Source organism: Ochotona curzoniae, unplaced genomic scaffold (assembly GCF_017591425.1).
Source record: "Ochotona curzoniae isolate NIBS_2020 unplaced genomic scaffold, NIBS_Ocur_1.0 contig_1223, whole genome shotgun sequence".
Classification (NCBI taxonomy): Eukaryota; Metazoa; Chordata; class Mammalia; order Lagomorpha; family Ochotonidae; genus Ochotona; species Ochotona curzoniae.
In genome coordinates this window covers 22,018-47,064 of record NW_024464994.1, presented here as the reverse complement: position 1 = coordinate 47,064, position 25,047 = coordinate 22,018, and the positions used below count along the sequence as shown (strand labels likewise).

At 51.6% G+C, this 25,047-nt stretch overlaps 1 long non-coding RNA gene and 2 pseudogenes across 1 annotated transcript; 1 reads left to right on the top strand and 2 right to left on the bottom strand.

Annotated features, from left to right (window-relative positions):
• Positions 1 to 278: 278 nt before the first annotated feature.
• On the top strand, positions 279 to 4,102 carry LOC121167716. The gene is made up of 3 exons (XR_005885630.1): positions 279 to 525; positions 1,560 to 1,682; positions 3,011 to 4,102. It is a non-coding gene; the product is annotated as an uncharacterized LOC121167716 (long non-coding RNA).
• LOC121167695 lies at positions 4,099 to 24,294 on the bottom strand (annotated as a pseudogene).
• Positions 10,374 to 12,707, bottom strand: LOC121167702 (annotated as a pseudogene).
• Positions 24,295 to 25,047: the final 753 nt, after the last annotated feature.

The following is a 25,047-nucleotide window of genomic DNA, read 5'->3' as shown; positions in this document are numbered from 1 at the left end:
ATTCTCTTTTTAATTTTTTATTTTTAAAGATTTATTTTTATTTTTTTTTATTGGAAAGGCGGATATACAGAGAGGAGAGACAGAGAGGAAGATCTTCCATCCGATGATTCACTCCCCAAGTGAGAGCAATGGTTGATGCTATGCCAATCCAAAGCCAGGAGCCTCTTCCAGGTCTCCCGCGTGGGTGCAGGGTCCCAAAGCCTTGGGCCGTCCTCGACTGCTTTCCCAGGCCACAAGCAGGGAGCTGGATGGGAAGCGGGGCCCCTGGGATTAGAACCGGCGCCCATATGGGATCCCGGGCGTGCAAGGCGAGGACTTTAACCACTTGCGCCACTGCGCCGGGCCCCAAACTGATGAACAATCTTACAAGAAAGACTCTGTAAGGAAAGATTCGTGGACACCTCTAAGGAAGGGTCGGGAAGAGCCCCTGGACTGGCCATGCAGTCAGCTGCTGAGAGGGGCTGCAGCCCAACTCCACTGGGACACAGAGGCCCTGACACCAGGATCCTGCAGTCAGAAGAGCAGGTAACCAAGGTGGGAGTTGAGGGCAGCTGGCCTGGGAGGTGAGGGCAGTGTCAGGGATGGGCCTGGAACCTGCGGGTTGGACACTAACTGCAGGTGTCCCTGCCAGGATTCAGGGCAGGACTGCTAGTTGGTGTCAGAGAAGCAGAGACCTGCTTGGACGAGATAAAAGCCACTCCCTCACTGACCCATAGAAAGAAGAATTCTGAGGGAGAGTCAGGAAGTGAACCTTGTCTCCTCTGGAGCAAACAAAAACATTTCCATCACACCACAGAGCTGCTAAATGTAGGACGCCCAAGATGTCAGCATGAACAGAAGTCCTAGTGCAGGCCCAAGGCCAGGGTCAGGGATGTGAGCTGTGCCCTCTGTGCCCAGCAGCAGGGCTGTGGTTCCCAGCTGGGACCAGCCAGGGTGAGGCCATGGATTCTGCTCCTGGCTGTGCAGCCTCAACCAGGTTCTCTGCATTTCCTCTGCCTTCATCAGCTACAGTGTGACACAGCCAAGGGAAGGGTAACTTAGCAACTTCTGGATTTCACTGTGGGCTTCAAGGCATGAGAATCTGTGTGGGGCACCATGTGAGGCAGCAGGATCCTGGGATGTTTCATATTCTCAGCTGTGTGCTCTTCCTGAACCTTCCTCCTGCTCTGCCTCACCAGGAGAGAGGGTACTGTGTATCTCCAATGTCCTGTGTCATCAGTAACCAGCTGTGCCCTTTATTTAACCCTTACTGAGAACCATGGCACTTGGCACAGGGGTGGAGATGCAACTTGGGATGCCCAATCCCATCTCAGTGCTCATTTGGAGTCCTGGCTCTACTTTCTGCCAAGCGTCCACCCAGTGCACGCCTGGGAGGCAGCACATGATGCACCAGGACCACTGGACTGAGTTTGTGTTCTGGGCTTTGGCTTGCCACTCCTCGAGCTGTGTGGACATTTGTGGATGTCCGGGTACGGGAGAACACTCTCCTTTTCAAAAAGACAAAAAACAACTTCAAATAAATAAAAATAATTTTTGTGCCTCCACTATCTTATTCACAGGCCCAGGGGTTCCCAGTGTGGGTGACAGCTGTGTTGATCATGGGGCTCTCAGAGAACACAGGTGCCTTTGACCTTGGCTGTGCCCTGTCTGGATGTGAACACTGGGAGCTGAAACATCACAAGGTAAGAATGTAGTGACTGCCCCTCCCCCTGAAATCCCAGCTAACCAGGAAGGTGCCTGGTGAGGGTGGGGCCTGGGCTTGGGACTCCCTTTCCCTGTCTGGCACCATTGCCCAGCACAACAACTTGGAGTTTGTCAAAGCTCAGAGGGGAAGTGTGGCTCAGAACCAGGTATATGTGTTTCCCACTTAGTAAACCTGGATCATAAGTGACACTGCTGTAAACTAGGCTGCCTGCCCCCAGGTCTCTGGCAGAGCCGTCCCTCACTGTGTGGTGTCCAGGGCCCAGGTGTGCTCATTTGACCATCTTTCAGGGGAGGCTGAGGTCCAGGTGGGAATCCTGTCTTCCCTCCTGCTGCCAGAGTGTGTTCTGGAGGCAGTGCCATCAGCACCCATCTGAGCCACTTGCAGACCCCTGACTGCTCCAGACTGTCCCAGCCCTCCCAGTGCTCACGGGATCCCCTCAACATGTCTGTGGACCCTCGTTCTCCCAGTGACCCTAGCCCTGCAGGTAGTGGGGCTGTGGTTTTACCACCTTCCTTCTCCCCCTCGACTTAGCCCTGCAGGCCCAGTGCTCCTTCTTGCACCCTCTCTCATCACTCTTCACTCACTCCCTGGGTGCTCCATCTCTGCTCCTGAATGCAAATGTGGTTCATGTGGAGCCGACTCCTCAGTGAGTCTCCCACACAGACATTTCCCCTCGTCAACCGACTCGTGGTCACCCCCAGCCCTGCAGTGTCACTCATTTCTCACCAACATCCTGGTTTCTGCACTGAATGCCTGGGTGGTGCCTTATGGAATGCACCCTCCCAGTTGCCCTTCTCCTACGGTGATGCCATCCCCACACTGGCTCGGCCTGAAGCCCTGGGTGTCCTCCTCACCTCCTCCTCTTCCCCTGGATGCAGCCCACAGAAAGTGCTGTGCATCTAGCTGCAGAAGGATCCAGAACCTCATCTCCCACTCTGCCCATGCCCACACCCACCACAGTGACCGGCATCCCTGTCTGGGCTTCACAGGATCCCCTAGATCTATGTATCCAGCCTCGCAGTCTCTCAGCCCCATCATCACGCAGCAGCCAGGGTGGTCCCTGGACAGAAGGTGCACATGTCCTTCCTATGCTCCGAGCTGCCTCATGGCTCCCATCTCACTCAGAGCCAGGGCCCAGTCTCAGTGTGCATGAAGCCTGCTGGATGGTGTTGTCCCGACCAGCCTTCCTGATGGCTCCCTGCTCTGTGTGCAGACTTGCTCCTGCCCAGGGCATTTGCACTGGCCGTCCTCCTCCCCCACAGCAGCTTTGCAGATGACTAACTGTGTCCTTCCAACCTTACTCAGGGTCACCACCTCGGGACAGTGCTTGCTGACCATGATGGTGAGACAGCCAGCTGCTCTGGCCCTCACACTCAACCTGGACCACCTTGCCCAGCACTGAGTCTGACCCACAGCAAAGTCGACTGAATGATAAGGATGTTGCACCTGCCCCTTCCAGACCCCATGATTCATTAGTGGATCATGCGACAGACGCCACTTGTGGCTGCTGCAGAGCAGGTCTCCTCCTGCTGGAGTCCCCACGGCCTGAGCTTTCTCACAAATGTCCTCTGCCCTCTTGCTTCCCTCCTACACTGCCTCCTGCACACACAGAAGTGAAGGCCACCAGAGCTCACACACAGGAAGAGCAGGTGCAATCAGCCAGTGACACTAAGGAACAAAATGAACATAGGATGATGGAGCTGAGGGATGAACTTAAGCTCTAGATTTGGTGGCCATGGCCCCATGCAGCCTCCATAGCCTTGGGTCCATGAGATAGGGCAGCCTGGCCATAGGTGAGTCCTATGTTGGCATGTGTTGGTGAGCACATGCTGCCAATAAAACCAGGACGCTGGGACAGCTGAGCCGGGTCAGCAATGACCACGGGAAAGTGTGATGGATGGAGCACTGCCTGGGTACAGCCTCATCCTCACCCAGAGCCTCCCAGCCTCTCCCATCCCCACCTGCTATGACTCAACACAGGAAACAGATTCTGGAAGGTTCCTGGTGCTTCTGTTTATTTTCTCTGTCCAATTTTTGGAATTTTCCTCTTAATTTTCTCACCAACATCTCGTGATTGGAATTGGAAAAAATGAATTGCACAGGGAAGAATGAAGCTGCAGCAGATGCACCAGACAGCAGGTCTGTCCCCACAAGGGGGTTGTCTCACACTACAGAAACAAGGTGAAATTTGAGGTCATTGCATATGAGGACAGGAACAGCACAGCACACTGTGAAAATGTCCAGATACAAGGAATCCACAGCCTCTCTGTGTCCCCTCACTCAGGACCCTCCACCGTTGAGGCCCTCCAGGTCTCACCTTTCAAGGTGTGAGAGAGGAGTCGGAGCCCTGGTCACTGTCCCCACCTGGGAGAACCAATCGGGACTTGGTGAGAGCCTAGGGGGTGTGGCTGAGGGAGGAGCTATGGAGTGGGTGGGCAGCACCTCCAGGGGCAGCTGACTAGAGCAAGGGCTTTGGGGACTCCTCCACCCCCAAACACACCCCAGTGCTTACCTGCAGCCTTAGTGTAGTTCCCTTGAAGAACCTAGGCATTTTCTGCCTTTTGTGATTCTGCCTTAATGGCTTGGCTGGAGTCTGTGTGAACTCCAGGCCTGATAATCTAGGTGACACCCAGCAGGACACCTGGCAGGTCACTAGGCAGACCACTCCTCAGGAAGGAGGTACCTGGTGTTTGATAAGATTCAGAACAACATTCGTCAAAGATTGCATCTTTTGGTTGGTAAAGATAATTGTGCAGAAAAATTTGGTTACAGAAACGACTTTGGAAAGCTTTACCAGTGAGGAGACAGGATTAGTTGCAATCCTGCCACCAGGAAGGCTCCAGGATTGGTTGATGTGAAAATTTACATGAGAGGAACTCCTTGGTCTTCAGTTTAGATAACAGGTCAAAAAGAGGTGCTTTTTCCCCAAGTAGGGGAACAGGAAACTAACACTAAGAAAAGGCATCTGCTAGAGAAAGAAATTGTTTACTAGTATACTCCCTCTTGTTGTTATGTAAATTCCTCAAATCTTCCTTCCTGATATCTAAGTGACCATCTGGTTGTGGTAAGAGTGTGCAAAATCCTACAGGTGGTTTCGCAGTGCTATCTGAATGTGGCAAGCTATGTAGTCAATTTTAAGTGGCTTATGGATGAAAATGCTCATGAATGAGAACTGCTAAGCTAAATTCTTTTTGAAAATAATGTATGGATACACAATTAAGCTCTTAGAGAGTCATGTCTGTGTCTCTTTTCTCAGCACCTACAAGTCTGTTCAGCTGAATAGTTCTGAATGTATTCAAATGGACTTACTGCTAAGGGCACAGTTTTAAAACGCCATAGGACGCCAAATCCCCACGAACTAGGTGGTAAAATGTATGGCTATATATATGAAAGTGTTCAATGAAGAGTCAGATGTCGGGTAATGTTAAAATGCTGCTACATGGGAAACGGTTCTTAAAGCAGACTCAGACTGACAATCTTGAGTAGCACTCAGTGGCCTCAGAATCAGCCCAAAGGCATTCTGGTCTGACAGGAGAGCCAGCAAGAAAGCAAGCATATCAGGTGTGGAATGCCAGGATACTGCTGCAAAGAGTGTCCTCCTCTGTGAAGGACCTCAGCGGTCCATGCCCCAGTGCAAAGAAGTAGCCATCAAAGATGGTTGTGCTCTTCTCTCAGTGGAGGAGAGAACTTCCACTTTGTGTATGGCCTTGTCTAAGGAATTCTGGGGGTGTTGTGGATTCAAGAGGCTTCCATGGCCTAAGCATCATGTGTCAAGAGCCGCAGGTGATCACTGACGTCACACCTAAGTGCTAATTTGTTAAATTCACTGGAGTCACTGTATACTGACTTCCCATGCAGGACCTATATCTTCAGAGTTATACTAGAAAGATATGTTATTAATATCCATAGATGTTTCCAAGTAGTGACTTGTGGATCTTTTTTTTTTTTTTTTTAGGGTACATGGCCTTTGTTAGGAAGGCTGGTATGGAGCTTTTATTTTTTTTTTGTTTGTTTGTTTTGTTTTGTTTTGACAATCTTTACATAGTTAATTTGGGCAAAAAGGGTCAAGGGCTACAGGAAAGTGGGAAAGACTATTATTTCCATATTGTTTCCTTCACATATCTGAGGTAGAGGGGGATATTGAGGGAGAAGCCCCACCCGGTTTCCCACCTACCCCAAGTCCCGCATGTGGGGCATGCTCTGAGATACTCGCTAAAGTGGTTTCAATAGGTCACCAGTTTTGAAATTGCTGTCAATCTCGCCTCTGCAAACACGATGAGGTTGTTGAAAAATCCATTAATTGACATTGTCCATTGTCGCTGTTCCGCAGCGACGGACTTGGTGCACGGAGCCTATAATAACACGGGTGGACCCTGACTGATGGTCAAAGCTGAAGTTTATTAGGGGCATCAGACTTTTATACACTGAGAGTCCGTACTGTTTCCCCCTCTTGATTGCTGGTAGTTGCAATTGCTGGGTTGGTTCTGTTTTCAGTCCCGCCTTCTACTGGAACCAATGGGTGTTGCATTCCAGCCTGGTTCTGCACAGCACATACTCGATCCTCACCTAAACCAGTGGGAGCTGCATCTTGGTGAGAGAGACCCACAATAACCCCCACCAGGCCAACCTCCTACCCTGGTTTGCCAGTATGTGTGGCAGACCAGTTCAATCTGTTCCTCATCCCCCCTGGCTATCGTACATGGCAAATGGCATTGAAGCTTAGATTCATCTAACCAGCTCAACAGTCAAGCCTTCACGGGTGTGGTTGAGTGCCTCTCTGTCTAGCTACCACAGCCTCCGTCCTAGTTCTCGTGCCCTCTCATGGGAGTGGTAACCCAAGAGGGGGGAACCCACTATTTCCCTCCCAGGTCTCTCACTCCCAGATTGTGCACTTTCCAGGTGGTTCTGCAGTTTCCCCCAGTGCCAGTTTTTGCCAGCTGATGCTGCGGCTATGCCCAAACAGCCCTCTCCTATTCTAATTGTAGGTTGCACCCATAGGAACAATCAGACCATCCTGGCTTTTCCCTGATATAGTCCACATGAGGCGCACAGGTGTTGTAGCCCTGCTTAGACTGGTCTGCCCCCCTCCCAGTTAGTGCTCTCCAGTGGGAGTAGCTGTCCAGCAGGGGAACCACCCCTTATTTCCCTGCTGGCTCTGTCCCCTCCCTTCCTGTTTCTCACGTGTGCTGCCTGGGCACTGCAGTCACATCTGGCACAGTCAACCTCATCCTGGCATTCTGTAGTGGACTGGTTTTTATCGCAACCAAACCTGGCTCGACCCTTACTCTGTTGTGGTGCTCGGGATTTGCCAGTGATGACGTTAACTGATTAGCCTGGTCTGCCCCCAATCCATGCCTAATGTATGCCAGTGGGAAACTTCTTGTGGCCTGCTCTGGGCTGTTTCCATTCATGCTTCTTGCACTTATCCGTGGGGTCTGTGTCCTGCCAGAGGAGTTGCCCAGGCTCCTCCATCAGAACCTCTCCCAGTGCCAGATTTTGCGCATGCCAGTGGGTCCATTCGACCCAAGCTGGTTCTTGTTGTTGGATGTTTCAGCCCAGCCATTGCTCGTCCAGTCCATTCCCACAAACGGCTCACACATGGTTCAGTAGGGGTTGCAACCTCGCCTAGTCCATCCCACGTCTATCCTGGTCCTCCAGGAGCACCAGACAGTGCTGGGGTCTGGTCCAGCCTGGTGCGTCCAGTCCCAGTCCACACTTGTGCCAAGGGGGATTTCACTGTTAAGTGATCAGAACGCAGCCACCATTCCAGTCCACGTGCTCCTTGGTGGTAGCCGTAATCCAGTCAGTGCGTCTACTGGACAAGCCCCGTGCCATAGCTTTAGCATGAACTGGTATTTGGTGGTCAGTATTGCTAAGTGGTAACATATTCTTTAAAGGAAGAGTAACTGTCATTGGGAACGTTTAGGATGTATTCACCTCGTAGAAACACATTAGGTTTAACGTGGAGCCCCATAAGCAGCAATTCAAACCACCAAATTCCAGAGCTCCCCTGCCGGGTGGCCAGCAAACAAAGCCTGGCACCAAATGGCACACTGGCCGCCCAAGCCCAGCTCACCATGTGCCCATGATGGCGGGCTTATGGGAACCGGGCATGAGACACCCTGTCCCGGGACCCACCTGCTGCCGAGAGGCGATGGGAAGTGTAACCTCCCAGGACCAAGGTTGCGCCCTACGCCGCTCCCGTCCGCCGCCCAATGAGAGCGGTGGGTGGACCTGCCTAGCCCGGCTCCAGCAACCTCCCCCCTTGGTCAGTGTACTCATCCCGAAGGGAGGAGCCCTGGAGCCCAGGCAGGCCCAAGCCCAGCTCACCATGTGCCCATGATGGCGGGCTTATGGGAACCGGGCATGAGATGCCCTGTCCTGGGACCCACCCACTGCCAAGAGGCGATGGGAAGTGTAACCTCCTGATCTAAAAAGCCTTATTAGTAAGAAGAGCTTGGAATACAATGGCTACCAGCGGCCTGTAAGTTAGTTGGCCTATGACTGCTCAACCAGTACCACAACTAAGCTTTAATGGGGTAGAACACCCTGAATGCTCTAAAGCAGAGCTCATGCGTTCCTCACTTGCCAAATTGTTTGGGATCTCTTTGCTCACCTACTTAAGATTCTTGTGTTCTTCAATTACAAGTACATGGTTTGTTAGGCTATAACTAATAGACTGCTTGCCTCTGTCTTAACTACAAACTACTGAGTTATTGTAAATGAGAACCAATTTAAATCTTTTGCCATCTATAGTGTGACTAGTAGGTCTTGCAAAAGAATGTTTTCAGTGCTGTGCTTTATGTTCTAGGCTATGTGTTTCATTCTGAAACTCTTAGGGCTTACAACGATTGGTAAAGTATAATTGATTCGAAAAATCTAACACTTGCCAGTTCCTTACTGTTAGATTCACCAGTTTCAAGGGAAAGAATAACTGTAAAATGGATGTAAAAAGAATTTAGATGGGCCTCCACTCCCCAGGCAGCAAACAGACCTGAAGTGGAAGACTGCGGAGGAAGAAGGGCATGGAGCAGATGAGGAAAGGATCTTTTAGGCTCTCCTTGACACGGAAGCTGAAATGAGGGTCGCCTAGGCCCTTACTTGGTGGAATGATATGAGTTTGTCCCCCTCATTGGGGCAATGGTGGTTTAACACCCTGAGGGGCCCCGCCAGAGCTCTGCCATCCATTCCTGGTTTGGTTGGAGGCAAACTCCGCCCTCCTGATTACTGTGGTAGACATCACCTACCTAGATGTAAAACTGCAGTGTTTTCAAATGTCAAATGCAATAATTGCCAAAGAGTCAGCTTGCATTTACCTGTCCTGTAATGAATGGGCTTATATCCTAATGCTATATGCTAATCCTTGCATTATTACTATGCCTTCTGATTGATCTAGACCAGCAATTTATGCAGCTCAAAAGGAGTTTTGTGTGTTTCATTAAGTCCATTGAGTACATCTAAGCTCTAGAGCTCAAGTATTCAAACTGAAGTTTCTAACTGAACACACGACCTACTAGGTTGGGAAGGATTATAACCATGTTATGTTTTGTCATCTAGACTTCAACAAAGAGAAGCCTTACAAGTGCCAGGCTGTACATCGAACACCTGATGATGTCTACCTTCTATCAGGAACCGTTAGATGGACCCCCCCCTCCCCCCGCCCAACTGCTGCTGTTACTCAACTGCGTCCCCTCTCAGCAGGAAGCACCCAAGAGCAGACAACTACCTCCCCTTTCCTTAAAAGCAGCTGGGTCCAGTCCTCTGTTTGGACATATAGGAGCCAGATGGGATGATAGGCAGTTAGGGTTTCCGGTTCCTGGTGAAACTGTCATGTATACATGTAACCCCTTAGCACTGAGAGATTCTTGAATGTTAATATTTTCAATGATGCTTGTACATTGTTACTTATATTACTTGTATAACTAAGAATATTACTAAATCAAAGATTTGATTAGTTACTAGAAAGAGGGGGGAATGAAGAACCTAGGCATTTTCTGCCTTTTGTGATTCTGCCTTAATTGCTTGGCTGGGGGGCTGTGTGAACTCCAGGCCTGATAATCTAGGTGACACCCAGCAGGACACCTGGCAGGTCACGTAGGCAGACCACTCCTCAGGAAGGAGGTACCTGGTGTTTGATAATATTCACTGCCCAATAGCTCATTGATTTGTACTTTTTGAAAGTTGCTTGTTTCAAACCCACCAATAGAAGCCTGCTAAATCATGACTGTATAATTAATAGCCTGAAATGTATAAGAACTGGGGGCCTTGGGCTCTCTCTCTTCCTCTTCGGCTTGCGCTGCTTTGCTGCTTTTTGTCCTCCCTGCGGATCCTAGCAGCCTCGGCTGCGGCTGCCCCTCCGCTGCCCAGCCATGCTGGGCTGGGGGAGGTGGCTGGGATACCTAGGCTAACCTGAATAAACCACCTTTATGCCTTAGCACCAACTTCAGACTTGATGGTTATCTGGGGATTTAAAATTCTCGGCACCACACCCTCCTTTCCCACCTGTGAGAGAAAATATCCAGTGAGAGGCAGGGAGAAGGCAGGGCCAGAAGCCTAGTTCATGTTAGAAAAGTTCTAGAACTGTGGCTACAGACCCAGGAAAGAGTCAGGAGGTGCCTCTCCTGGAGGTGTGTCCTTAACTGGGATCTCCCCCTGACCTGGGGCTGCTGGAACTCAGGTTCCCATGAGCAGAGTCATTCCCGTGGAGTGTTTGTTGTTCACCTTCACTCAGGCTTCACACCAGAGCCAGTGTGAGCACCTGGGGTTCAGCTAGGGGTGCAGGTGTGTGTGCACAGTGCTTCCCAGGAACGGGGTAGGGAGATCCTCTCTCTGGGGACAGGAGACTCAGATCCAGCCCTCACCCTGCCCTACCTGATCTTTTTCTCCTCATCATCACAACAGTGACCACAGCTGCCAGGAGGACCAGGCCAGCGATGACTCCCCACATGGGCACAGTTTGCTGAGGAGGCTCTGAGAGGGGAAGGGACAATAAAGGGCTCTAACCACAGGGCTCATTCCAACCCTTGATCGGGGCTCTGCCCCTTCCTGCCCTCCTTACCCCATCTCAGGGTGAGGGGCTCAGGCAGCCCCTCATGCTCCACATGGCACGTGTATCTCTGCTCCTCTCCAGAAGGCACCAGCACAGCTGCCCACTTCTGGAAGGTTCCATCCCCTGCAGGCCTGGTCTCCACCAGCTCCATGTCCTGGGTCAGGTCCTCCCCATCTCGCTGCCAGGTAAGTGTGATGTCCTTGGGGTAGAAGCCGAGGGCCCAGCACCTCAGGGTGGCCTTCTGGTCAGAGACTGGGTGGTGAGTCACCTGTGCTGTGGGTGGGTCTGAGGGAAGATTTGGACAATTCAGGCCTTTCATGTTCTTCCCCTGACACTAAAGTTACACTCAATAACCTTCCTAAGAGTGGACAGGGAAAATGGGGTGGTGGAGGAGGTCAAAACCCTGACCCTGCCTGGATAAAGACAATGCGATAAATGTAGTGTTTGGAAAGTTCTAGAATCAGGTATCTGGCTATGGTAGGAGTGCCCAGGTCTCTGAGGGGAAGATAGCCTGGAATGAAACCTCCCAGTTCACTGGCTTGAGGCTGAGGACAGGCCTGGGAGGGATGAGGATCATAAAATCTTGGTGGAGTGCAGGGTACTGAGAGGGTCCTTTCCAGAATCTTCTGTGCCTGCCCCTTGTCCTTCTCCAAGTCCCTCCTCTCCTGAGGGAACAGTGGGTCTCTGGCTCTGAACCCCAAACCCAGGTGGACATCCCTGCTGTGGCTTGCAGGAGAGGGGGACGCTGGCCTGGCTCCCGCTTTCCTCCCCTCCTTGCTGCCCCAGCCCCGGGGGAGGTGGGTGAGGGCGGCCCTTCCCAGCCCCGCGCACCTGCTCTCTGCAGAGTGTCCTTTCCCATCTCCAGGTATCTGTGCAGGGACTCCACGCACGTGACCTCCACGTAGGCCCTGCTGTACTCAGCATCACCAGCAGCCTCGAACTTGCGCTTGGTGTTCTGAGCTGCCATGTCAGCCGCGGTCCAGGTGCGCAGGTCCTCATTCAGGGCGATGTAGTCCTTGCCATCATAGGCGGACTGAGAGTACCCGCGGAGGAGACGCCCGTCCTCCCCGACCTCGCAGCCGTACATCACCTGGTAGGTGTGAGAGCCTGTCCCGCCCGCGGTCAGCCCTGGCCACGCAGCTCCGCCCCGCCCTCACCGACCCGTGGGGATTTCGGCCAAAACCGAAAAGGAAACCCGGTTGCGCCCCGCGGGCTCCTCCCGCCGAGGGTCTCCGCGGGGCGCGCAGTCTCGGGGTGGGGGACCTCGGCCAGGGGACCCGGAGCGTCCTGGGCGCATGTGGGGAGGGTCGGGTCACTCACCGGCCTCGCTCTGGTTGTAGTAGCCGCGCAGGGTGTTCAGGTCCACGCGGATATCCTGTGCGTGTTTCTTTAAGATCTTTGTCTCAAGGTCCCAGTACTCCTGCTCTTCCTGCCGAATCCATTCCGTCTTCGGTTCTGCCCTCGCTGTCGAAGCGCATGAACTGCGTGTCGTCCACGTAGCCCACATCGATGAAGCGGGAATCCCCGAGTTCGGGCCGGGACACTCCGGTGAGGAAATACATCAGGGAGTGGGAGCCTGGGGGAGAGAGGGGCTGAGACCAGGGCCGACCCCGCCCGGAGCGGGACCCTTGGGACCGAGGAGTGCGGAGCTGGGTTGGGGCGGAGACTAAGGGAGTGTGGGGACCGCGAGATGAGGCGGTGAGGAGAGGGGAGGGTCTTGAATAAGCCGGGGTCGGTGAGATGGCGAGGTGTAGGGGGTGTGAGGTCTGGGAGAGGCGGCTCCCCGGGGTCCTGTGTCCCCTCCGCGCTCCCCTCGCTCCTGCCCCGCAGAGCCTGTCTCCCTCCCGACCCGTACTCACGCTCCCGGGTCTCGGTCAGGGCCAGGGCCCTGGCCCTCGCGAGCAGCAGGAGGAGGGTCCGGGGCGCCATGGACCCCATCCTGGACGGCTGAGGAGATTTGATCCGAGTTGGGCGGAGCTGTTTGGTTCCGCTGGAAGCGCTCGCCCAAATGGAGTGCAAGGTGTACCCGAGTCACGAGTGTCCGGGCAGAAGGAGCTCACTCAGGCTGTGAGAGGGGAAGTGATCCTGGAGGAGGTGGGGATTCCCCTGCACTTGCTTCCCTGGCCCAGACCCGCCCTGGGACTGAGACCCTGAGGGCCAGGTGGGTACCAGGGACTGTGCCCTGACCCTGTGCCCGGCTGCCCAGGCCTGTGTGATGTCCCCTCCTGAGGATAGGCCCGGGGCCGGCTGAGGGATCCTGAGAGACCTGATCAGGACGTGCCCATTTTTTATGATTAGTTATACCTAGACCCATGCGTGTCAACCTGATTCACATCAGCAGTATACTAGATTTAAGGCAGCCCCACAGAATGCATTAAATACAGAATGCTGAGATCCCACCTGGGCTCTGTGAACATTCCTGTTAATATTCAGGACACAGCATGTTGAGACCTGAGCACCTGCTGCTTTAGAATCCTGATCTCTGGGCATTGTCCAGGCCTATAGGCTAAAGTTTCATCTTGCATGTGCCTGGATCTCGTATGGATGGCATTTCTAACCCCACTCCCTGTGTGGGAAAGCAGTCGAGGAAGACCCAAAGACTTGTGTCCCTTTACCCCCATTATAGACCCAGATGAAGCTCTGGACTCCTAACTATGGATTGACTCAGCTCCAGCCATTTGTGACCACTTGGGGAGTGAACTTTTCTCCATCTCTCCTCCTCTCTGTGTATCTGACTTTCTAATAAAAATAAATCTTAAAACAAAAGATTCCTGTCCCGTGTCCTCACCTCCTCTTAGCTCTTCCTTTATCATTTCCTCCTCTCCCTGTGGTCCCTCCCACCCCACCTCAGTCATGAACTGGGGCCCTAGCAGGGTCCCTCTCCTGCCACCCAGGGACAGTCATTCCCGCTGTGGTCAGCTGCCTTGCTGATGTGAGTCAGAAGGATCATTGCTTCATGAAAACAGCCCAGCAGCAGCGTTTGCTGTGGGTCAGTGAGTTCTTTCATTTGCAAGGCCAGCACCACACATCCTGGGGCTTCTTGAAGTCCAGGCTGTTCTGCTTCCATCCACCTTCCTATTGATGTGCCTGGGAAGGCAACAGAAAATCCCCAGGGGATTTCTCACCCGATGATTCACTCTCCAAAGCCTGCTGTGTCCTCTGCTGGAGCCAGAGCCCACAGCTCCATCTAGGCCTCCATGTGGATGCAGGGACCCAAGCACCAGGTCTATGTTTCCCTGCTTTCCAGGTGGGCGAGCAGCGAGCAGGGCAGTCAGGAGTCACACAGGTGCTCTCATCTGGGGTGCTTGGGTTGCAGGTGGCAGCTTACCCTGCCCAGTGCCACAGTGCCTTCCCTGACACTGCCCTTCATATAAACAAGTAGACTGTTAGGTAACTCACTGTAATGGCTCCATCTCACTTTTACTAGAATGTAGGGCCCATAAGCACAGACTTAGGGCTGTTGGTCAAAGCTGTAACTCCAACACATGGTGATACATGCTGACAAAAGGCATTCAATTAATCCAAAGAGCCAAATAAGATTGTATTAGTGTTTAATTGCATCATATGACAAACATACAAAACAAACATTAGAGAAAGTTTTGTCTCATGGGAGGAGTGTTCACCAGAGTTCACGAATCCCTCCAGCAAGGATGACACTTCCTGGGGTGTCAGGTGCACACTGGGACCCAGGTATTGCTAGCTTTCCATTCCTGCATCACAGGTACCACACCTGGTCGCTCAGAACCACACTCCTTCCTTGTTCATTTCATGTCAGACTCCAGGCCTGGTGTGGCCGTGTTCCCTGGGCAGGCTCTCACAGAGCTGAGCTGTCCTCTTGAGGTTGGAGTCCTCCTCCAGTCTCCTTGGAGCTTGGGGCAGAGTTGAGCACCTTGCAGGTGAAGGCCTGGAGTCCTGTGTGTGGGACAGCTGTCAGGGTTCAGTGGGGAGCAGCTCTCACAGCCAGGGCACCCACCTACCTGTCCCAGGGTCCTCAGAGTCAGGGACTGGGGGGATGTCATGCCTGACGCTGAACCCCTCCCTCCCACTCTCAGTCCCTCTCTTTATCTTGGTCACAACTCCTTTAACTCCCCTACTTCTCTGGCCTCCAATCATAACATTCTATGTTTAGATACATTGTTTCCATTTTTAGCTCCTACATCAGACAGCGTGCTGTATTTGTTTTAGTGTCTGGCTCATTTCACTCAGCATGATGTCCTCCACCTCCAACCATTTGGATGCAAATGAGAAGACAGGACTCTTTGCAAAGCTGAATAGTATTCCATCATGTTTGTATACTGTATTTTCTCTATCCATTCATCTGATGATGGACATCTTAGTTGATGTCAAATCTGGGCCATTGTGAGCAGTGCTGCTGTAAGCAGTGCAGCAGGTTCCATGACACAATGAGTTCAGATCTTCTGTTGTGTGCTCAGGAATGGGAGTGCTGGATCATATGGAAGCTGCAGTTCAAAGATTAACACAGTGTTTTCTACCATAGTTGTACTAATTTATATTTCTGATAGCTTTGTATGTGATTTTCCCTTTCCACACATTTTTGCCAGTATTTGTTAAAACCAGAATAAACCAAAGCAAACCAATCCAGTCAGTCCAATACAGACATGGGTAAAGGAACTAATTTGGAGTTCTTGGAAGAACTAGAAATGGCCAATATTTGGAAAATGCTCAACAGTAGCAGCTGACAGGCAAATGTAAATCAATACTCCGAGGTGCTGTCCCCTGGCCCCGTCAGAATGATTGTTACACACAGTGACGGACACTTCAATCTGTGCAGAGAGAGCCCGGTCCTTTGGAGGGCTCCCCAGACTGGCCAGTCCAACCCAGAGTAACTCCTGTCTCAGGGCCACTGATGGGGCCCTTAGTTTCATTTTAAAAATCAGTTTCCACGGCCAGGTGCGATGGCGCAGTGGTTGAGGTCCTCGTGTTGCATGCTCGGGATCCCATATGGGCGCTGGTTCTAATCCTGGCAGCCCCGCTTCCCATCCAGCTCCCTGCTTGTGGCCTGGGAAAGCAGTCGAGGATGGCCCAAAGCTTTGGGAACCTGCACCCGCGTGGGAGACCCGGAAGAGGCTCCTGGCTTCGGACCGGCATAGCGCTGGCTGTTGCGTTCACTTGGGGAGTGAATCATCGGACGGAAGATCTTTCTCTCTGTCTCTCCTCTCTGTATATCCGCCTTTCCAATAAAAAATAAAAAATAAAAACTTAAAAAAAATCAGTTTCCAGGGACATCCACATCAACAGTTGGTTGAACAGAGATGTGTGCAATTGCCCATGGGGTGTGTATAGGAGCCACTATAGGACCAGGCTGCCTGGTTTGGCCTTTCTTTTAATGTTTAACTGAATCCAGGTTGAAAATGGAAAGTCAAATAGATGATTGTGAACAGTAATTAACTGCATCCTGACTAACCATGGTCATTCTTGTGTCTTGAAGCCAAAGGACACATTTATCATCTTCCAGTTACTGTCAGTTAAATTGCAATCATTCATCCTCTTTGGAAGCTCTTTTATATATTATGGCACATACCAAATTTCTCATAATTTAGCAACTGGAAACAATGACCAAAAGTTTATAGTATCCCATTGTTTTACATAGAAATGTACATCTGTTTGTTTTCATTTGTTTGGAATGAAGGCTTCTGCTGAGACTGTCCCAGGGAGCAGTGAAGCTGAGAGCCAGGGCTGCCCCATGTGATGCTGGGCTGTGGCGCCCTCTGGTGGTCAGTGTTAGAGGCCTCAGGTCCTTTCCTCAGGGCTGTGTGTGCCAAGGCAGATGGCTTTTCCAGAGCTGGTGGGTTTCCAGAAGACAGAGAACAATGGAAGCTCCAAAATGCTTAACGTCTTGAACTAGAATCCATGCTAGGCCAGTCTAATGCTTGAAACTGGGACTTTAAGTCCTAAGTATCCTGATCTTCACATACATGATTACTGTACGTGTTTCTATAAACTGTGGCATTTTACTGCATGTGTGGAGTGTGTACTGATCCATATGGTCAATTATGATTTCCATGTCCTTTTCAGTACATTATCTTCTCTTTATGTTTTGAAGATTTATTTCTGTATTGGAAAGGCAGAGTTGCACAGGAAGAGTGAGAGCTGCACAGGCTGACACTGACCAGGCCAGAGTCAGGAGCCTGAGCCTTCATCCAGCTCTCCCCCGTGGGTGACAGGGATCCAAGCCCTTGGGCATCTTCCATTACTTTCCGTGACACAGCAGGAAGCTGGATGAGAGATGGAGCAGCTGGGATTTGAAGTGGTGTCCATATAAGAAGGGTGTTTGCCTCTCAACCTGTTACCCTCCACAGTGCCGATCCCTGTTTGCTGTTTAGCGTGCACATATGAGAGAGAACAGGACACATCTGTCTCTTCATGTCTGACTTGTCGTTTAGCATAAACATTTTTCAGTCTATCCATTATGCTGTAAATGATATTATTCATTTTGAAAAAATATTATTTATTTGAAAGAACTACAGAAAGAGAGGTGAAAATGAAGAGAGGAAGAAAGGAGGAGAGAAGTGGAAGGATTAGAGTAGGAGAGACAAGTTGTACATCTGCCGCTCACCTCCCAAAAAGCTGCAGTGGCGAAGCAGGGTGGGTCTCACACTAGGAGCCAGCAGCTTCTTCCAGGTCTCCCACATTAGTGCAGCACCCCAATCACATCGGGCATCTCCCACTGCCTTCCCAGGTGCATTAGCAGGGAGCTGCATCAGAAGCAGAGGTTCCGGGACACAAAGCAGCACCTGAATAGGATACCAGCATCACAGGCAGAGGCTTTACCCACTATGCAACATTGATCCTTATCTCTCATCTTTTGATATTCACCCATCAAACTGCATGACAGCCAACACAGACACTACTGGAGGGAGGTGATTGTGAGTGATGATCTAGTCCTGGAGGCTCAGTGTGACCAGGAAAGCTTCCTCCAGCACCTGTGTACCTGTCAGGTGACCCTCAGAGCCGGCAGCATGGCCTTCACGTGCTTGGAGGCTTTGTTTTTATTTGCATCAAACTTACAAGTTGAAGGAGTTAATTGTTTCTGAAGCTTTCTTATGAGAGGCTGGCATTGTGGTGTAACATGGAAAGCTGCTGCCAGCAATGCCAGTGTCCCATGTGGCTGTTGAACAGAGTCCTGTGTGCTCCACGTCTCAGTCAGCTCCCTGCCCTTGTGCCTGGAAGAGCAGCAGAAGCTGGCCTGAGTGCTGGGACCCTGCAGCCATCAGGGAGAAGGAGGAAGCTGGTGGATCCTGCTTCGGCCTGGCCCAGCCCTGGCTCAGTGACCATCCGGGGAGTGAACCAGTGAGTGTGGGATTTCTGACATTAGCTGCTAGGGTACAGCACCAGGCTCTTCTGGTTTTCTTTGTTTCAAGATTTGTTTTTGGGCCTGGAGCAGTGGCCTAGCGGCCAAAGTTCTACCTTATATGAGCCAGATCCCATATCGGCACCGGTTCTAACCCTGGCAGCTCCACTTCCCATCCAGCTCCCTGACTGTGGCCTGGGAAGGCAGTAGAAGATGGCCCAAGGTCTTGGGACCCTGCTTTGGAGGAGGGTAATATAATAATAATATTTAATTATTTTTTATGACAAAGTCAGATATACAGTGAGGAGGAGAGACAGAGAGAAAGATCCTCTGTCCCATGATTTGCTCTCCAAGTGACCGCAATGGCTGGTGCTGTGCCGATTTGGAGCCAGGAACCAGGAACCTCCTCAGGGTCTCCCATGTGGGTTCAGGGTCCCAAGGCTTTGGGTCGTCCTCGACTGCTTTCCCAGGCCACATGCAGGGAGCTGGATGGGAAGCAGGCTGCTTGGAGTAGAACCGTCACCCATATGGGATCCCAGCACGTTCAAGGCGAGGACTTTAGCTGCTAGGCCACAGCGCTAGGCCCAAATTTGTAATTTTACTTATCAGAGTTTTTCTAACACTGTTTGTTAGCCTGGCTAAATATTTGACTATTTTATTTTTTTCAAGCCATAGTTTGAGCCAGTGTGAGCAGCCAGGGCTCAGCTAGGGGTGCAGGTATGTGTGCATGGTGCTTCCCAGGAACGGGGTAGGGGGACCTTCTCACTGGGGGACAGGAGACTCAGACCCAGCCCTCACCCTGCCCTACCTGAGTGCTTCCTCTTCGTCACAACAGTGACCACAGCTCCAATGAGCACAGCTGCCAGGAGGACCAGACCAGCGATGACTCCCCACATGGGCACAGTGGGCTGAGGAGGCTCTGAGAGGGGAAGGGACAATAAGGGGCTCTGACTCCTGGTCTCATTCCCACCCTTGCTGAAGACTCCATCCCTCCCGTCCTCCTTACCCCATCTCAGGGTGAGGGGCTCAGGCAGCCCCTCATGCACCACATGGCATGTGTATCTGTGCTCCTCTCCAGAAGGCACCAGCACAGCTGCCCACTTCTGGAAGGTTCCATCCCCTGCAGGTCTGGTCTCCACCAGCTCCATGTCCTGGGTCAGGTCCTCCCCATCTCGCTGCCAGGTAAGTGTGATGTCCTTGGGGTAGAAGCCGAGGGCCCAGCACCTCAGGGTGGCCTTCTGGTCAGAGACTGGGTGGTGGGTCACATGTGCTGTGGGTGGTTCTGAGGGAAGATTTGGATAATTCAGGCCTTTCATGTTCTTCCCCTGACACTAAAGTTACACTCAATAACCTTCCTAAGAGTGGACAGGGAAAATGGGGTGGTGGAGGAGGTCAAAACCCTGACCCTGCCTGGATAAAGACAATGCGGTAAATTTAGTGTTTGGAAAGTTCTAGAATCAGGTATCTGGCTATGGTAGGAGTGCCCAGGTCTCTGAGGGGAAGATAGGCTGGAATGAAACCTCCCAGTTCACTGGCTTGAGGCTGAGGACAGGTCTGGGAGGGGCCAGGATCAACAAAATCTTGGTGGAGTGCAGGGTACTGAGAGGGTCCTTTCCAGAATCTTCTGTGCCTCCCCCCGTCCCTCCCCAGGTCCTCCTCTCCTGAGGGAACAGTGGGTCTCTGGCTCTGAACCCCAAACCAAGGTGGACGTCCCTGCTGTGGCCGGCAGGAGAGGGGGACACTGGCCTGGCTCCCACTTTCCTCCCCTCCTTGCTGCCCCAGCCCGGGGGAGGTGGGTGAGGGCGGCCCCTCCCAGCCCCGCGCACCTGCTCTCTGCAGAGTGTCCTTTCCCATCTCCAGGTATTTGTGCAGCCACTCAGCTTCACCCGCAGCCTCCCACTTGGGCTTGCTGTTCTGAGCCGCCATGTCGGCCGCGGTCCAGGTGCGCAGGTCCTCATTCAGGACGATGTAGTCCTTGCCATCATAGGCCTCCTGCCTGTACCCGCGGAGGAGGCGCCCGTCCTCCCCGACCTCGCAGCCGTGCATCCACTGGAAGGTGTGAGAGCCTGTCCCGCCCGCGGTCAGCCCTGGCCACGCAGCTCCGCCCCGCCCTCACCGACCCGCGGGGATTTCAGCTGAAACCGAAAGCGAAACCCGGGCGTGTCCCGCGGCTCCTCCCGCCGAGGGTCTCCGCGGGGCGCGCAGTCTCGGGGTGGGGGACCTCGGCCAGGGGACCCGGAGCGCCCTGGGCGCACGTGGGGAGGGTCGGGTCACTCACCGGCCTCGCTCTGGTTGTAGTAGCCGGGCAGGGTGTTCAGGTACACAATGTTAATCTGTGCCTGCTCTTTACTGCGCTGTATGTGGCTGTCCAAGTACTCCTGCTCCACCTGCTGCATCCATGGCACCAGCGGTTCTGCCCTCGGGTTTCTCGGCGTCGCTGTCGAAGCGCACGAGCTGCGTGTCGTCCACGTAGCCCACGGCCATGAAATGGGGCCGGGACACGGCGGTGAGGAAGTACATCAGGGAGTGGGAGCCTGGAGGAGAGAGGGGCTGAGACCTGGGCCGACCCCGCCTGGAGACATACCGAGGGGGGGTCTACGTTCCAAGGAACCGCAGGGAAGGAAGGGTCCTTGGTGATGCTAAACAGTAAATGGGGCGTCTGGGAAGGAGCTGGATGAAGGGAATGCGGAAGGAATGAGGTGGGAACTTCTGCTTCAGGGATTGCAGGGGAGGCGGCTCCCCGGGGTCCTGTGTCCCCGCCGCGCTCCCCTCGCTCCTGCCCCGCAGAGCCCGTCTCCCTCCCGACCCGCACTCACCCGCCCGGGTCTCGGTCAGGGCCAGGGCCTCCGCCAGGGCCAGGGCCCCGCGAGCAGCACAGGAGGAGGGTAATGAGTTCCATGGAACCAGTCTATCTGTGGAGACTGAACCTGAGGCTCAGGGGTGACTTTCTAATTGGGCGGCGCTGATTGGCTCTTTCCGAAATCGCTCGTCCAATGGGACTGCGACCTGAGCGTTAGTCCTGAGTGTCTTTGTAAGCAGAGCCCGAGACACAGTCTGTGAGAAGGAAAAGTGGAGACCAGGACTCCCTTTCGCTCTATCTTCTCCTGTCCAGACCCCACACTCGCTGAGATCCTGAGAGCCACCCTGGGGTCCGAGCCTTTGATCGCAGGGTTGCCTTGGCACCCAGCACTGAGGCTCCTTTTGCATTGTCTTCCTGAAGCCAACTTGGGGCTAAGTCGGTGGTTCCCAGGTACTTTGATTTCCAAATCCTTTTGTGCTCTTCTGAATTGGTGATGACCCCAAAGAGAAACAGAATTTGGTTTATATGTACCCATACATTCAAGTACAGAAATGGAAACCATTTAAATATTGGTATATTCCATGAGTTTTGAATGAATACTGGTTTTACAAGAAATAACTTTCTAAAATAAACAGGATAAAGAGAAGAGTGAATCTTCACCCTTTGTCTCTTTGCAGCTCCTTTTGTCTGTTTAGGTAGAAGATTACTGGATTTTCACTTTTGCTCTACATTTAGCCTTTTTTCTGGTTGTACTAAATGAAGAAAGAAAATCAGTGTTAGATATACATGTAGGAGGAATACCTTAATAATGTATTCAAATAACTATGAATAGTTACTTTGATCATACACTAATGTCATCTAAATGCCAGCTTTTAAGGTTATTTTTAGGAGAGAAGCTGAAGCCCTACTGTGGGATATTTGGTTTTCTGGTGTGTTAAAACTCACGGGTTCATCCTGCACACTGAATGGATTTTGCTAATGCATGACTTCAGAAAGTACTGTAACACACTGTGTGATCATATTACTTAGGTTTTCTCCTGTTGTCACTTAATTTGAAAATTAGTTATCTTTTGTAATATCACAAATTCTAAGAGAAAAGGTTGCAGGTATTTGGAAATTGTAAAATTTATGGTGATGGATACAAGTTTTCAAAACTTCTGTTTTCCTTTTTTAGAGCACACATGCTAATTTTGGCAACAACAACAAATAAAAAAAAAGCTGAGTTACAAATGAGAACCAACACTTCTATTAGCCAATATGGGGATGTATTCAATACTGTATACATTTCAAAGTGCCTTGTTTCTGCACTTGCTCAGACAAAACGATATTCTATTCTAGTATTTTCTCACTTCATTTGCTTTCTCTCTCTCTCTCTCTCTCTTTTTTTTTTTTTTTGGTTTCTTTACAGACAAGACCTGGGGAGGCGTGCCACCCAGACAGGCTGGGGATGACAGTGAGCCATACTTCATGGCTTGGGGTCCAAGGTTGCTGCTTTGGCTATGCTGTGTGACCTGGACCAGCGGTGAACCATGGACACGGGATGAAGCTGGCGTGTTGCTCCCTGTATCCTCTCCCTGATCAAGAAGTGGTCACATTACAAGTGATCTCACTGATGGTCTTTGGCCTTGGAAACCAAACAGTGATTTCATGTCCTGCTGGCTCTTAAGATGCAGCAGGGTCTCTGATGTCAGGTACCAGATCCATGGACGTGTGTCCTGGCTTCTGCCCACATGTACCCTGTTAGGCTGTTGTCTTTCCTGACTCTTGTAGAAAGAAAAGGAACATACCCAGATAAGTTCCATATGAGGCAGCTGTCACACTAAAGAAAACAGTCATGAAAAAATTCAAATCATCTCTCTAAAGTGGTGAGCTGAGCATCCCACCACTCAGAATGTCCAAATCCAAAGACTCACCGTAACCCAGTCATGTTCCCTCTGTCCCACCCCCTCTCCCACTGAGACCCTCCAGGTCCCACCTGTATTAACTGTGAGAGATGCATCAGAGCCCTGGGCACTGTCACTGCTCTGCGCTGGGACACAGTAAACAGCAGAGAGAGGTCACAAATAGTGAGGTAGGTGGGCTCCTCCATGAACTGTGTACACAGGGTCTCAGAGTGTCAGGGATCACCCCGTTCACCCTCACCTGCAGCCTGAGAGTAAATGCCCCCTTCTCTACCTGTGAGAAGGAAATACCCTTTGAGGGGCCAGTGAGTTTTAAGTGCTGTGAAACCCTAAGGAACTCTCAATCCCTGGATCCTTGTAGAAAGAAATCCCTGGATCCAGTGAGGTTATAAGGCCTGAGGCTTCAGACGTGGGCCATGATGAGGACATTCAAGAAAAGCAGGTATGTGGGAAGCATGCCAGCTTCCCTACCAGTGGCATGTCCTCAGTGGAGACCTTCAGCTGATATATATAGATTCAGGTTTCTGTTCCCATGGTCAGCAAAGTGATAGCTCCACATGTGGGACACAGTAGCATAAATGCTGGCATACACATGACCTGGGTGGGGAGCAGGTGTATAGATTGTGCTTTCTGTAAGTGAGGTAGGGAACACTGCTGTCAGGGCCTTAAATCCCACAATGAGACCAATGAGACACGAGAGCTAAGACTAATCTCTCACCCCTTCTCTACCTGAGCACCTCTTTCTCTTTATCACAGCAATGACCATTGCTGCCATGACTATAGCTTCCATGAAAAGGCTAGTGAGGACTCTCACAAAGATGGTGGACTGTCCTATGTCAACCAGTGGATTCTTCAGCGACCTCATTGTGCTTGAAGTGGTGAGACTGAGAGCAAATCAGAATTGTTGAACTATCAAAACCACTTGAACAAGACCCTTGGAGCATGCCCTACATCAGTGACCTGGGGTGGGTGGGAGACTGGGTGGGGCTTCTCCCTTAAATCCCCCTTTACCTCAGATACATGAAGGAAACAATATGGAACTAATAGTCTTACCCATTTTCCTGTAGCCTTTGAACCTTTTTACCCTAATCAACTATGTAAAGATTGTCAAAAATAAAAAAATAATAATAATAAAAAAAAGAGTGATGGTGGACTGGGAAGAGCACTCCAGGAAAGAGAGGGAAGATGAGGGGCCTGCTCTAGTTGGATGTGCTGTGTTGTACAGAGTGTCTATGTTGTAAGCTTGTTCTCCAGTCTGGCGGTGTGGGGCCCAAGAAGAGGTCTGTCACTGGGGTGCTGTCATTGGAATGAATCAAGGTCAGACCCTGAGTTCTAAAGTTAGAAAAGAGTTGCTCCCTGCCTCGTGATGTGGGCTCTACTCTGCTTACCCCTGTCTTGAAACCCTGCTGCATGGTGTCTCCTTTTCTCCTTCCTGAGCCCTCACTTACCTGCCCAGGTCTCTCTCAGCGCCATGGCCCCTGAGAGCAGCAGACGGAAAGATGGGGGCCCCAGATCCACAGAGCCCATGAGTCCCCATCCTCAGGATCTGTGGAAAGTCCAATCCAGACATTATAAGGGGGAACAGGCAACATTGACCTAGAAACCATTGCGAGTATGACCTGGACCCACGTCACAAGAGTCCAAGCAGAAGAACCTGACCCAAATGGTCCCCTAGGTGGTAATTCTCAAGAGAAGGTTGGTTATTGAAACCTAATTCAGCCTAGGTTTTCTCCATGTGTCCCAACTCCCCACATGATCATTCCTCTGCACCCCCTAGCTATGTCCAGCCTTTGCCAGACATTGGATTAATAGGACTGCCTGATTCTGAACTGTGTCCAAACTAGGTTGGAATAAAATATTTCTTTTCCAAGACACTGCTGTCCCATATTTTAGTTAAGGTAAGGAATATGTGATTGATAACATTTAGATTTCTCAGTGCCCCAGATGGGATCTAATGCAGCCTTGCCCGTTTCCCTGGCTCCATTCTGAGCAAATGCACAGAGGGTTGAAGGACCATCTGAAACTTTCTTGTCTCCTCACAGGTCCATGGTGTGTCCGGAAATCTCTCCAATGCAGAGATCCTGTGCTCCTGTTTGTGGTTCTGAGAGTCAGGCGGGAACTCCTTCACTGAGGTAACCACACTCAGTTCACACAGAGTGGCGGGAGGCTCCCATACTTGTATCCAGTTGCCCAGGAAGGGACACTATTAGGTGCATGCTAAATGAACAATGTTCCTCACCTTGTTTTCTGTTGGCCGGTTATCTCCTTGCACTAATGGTT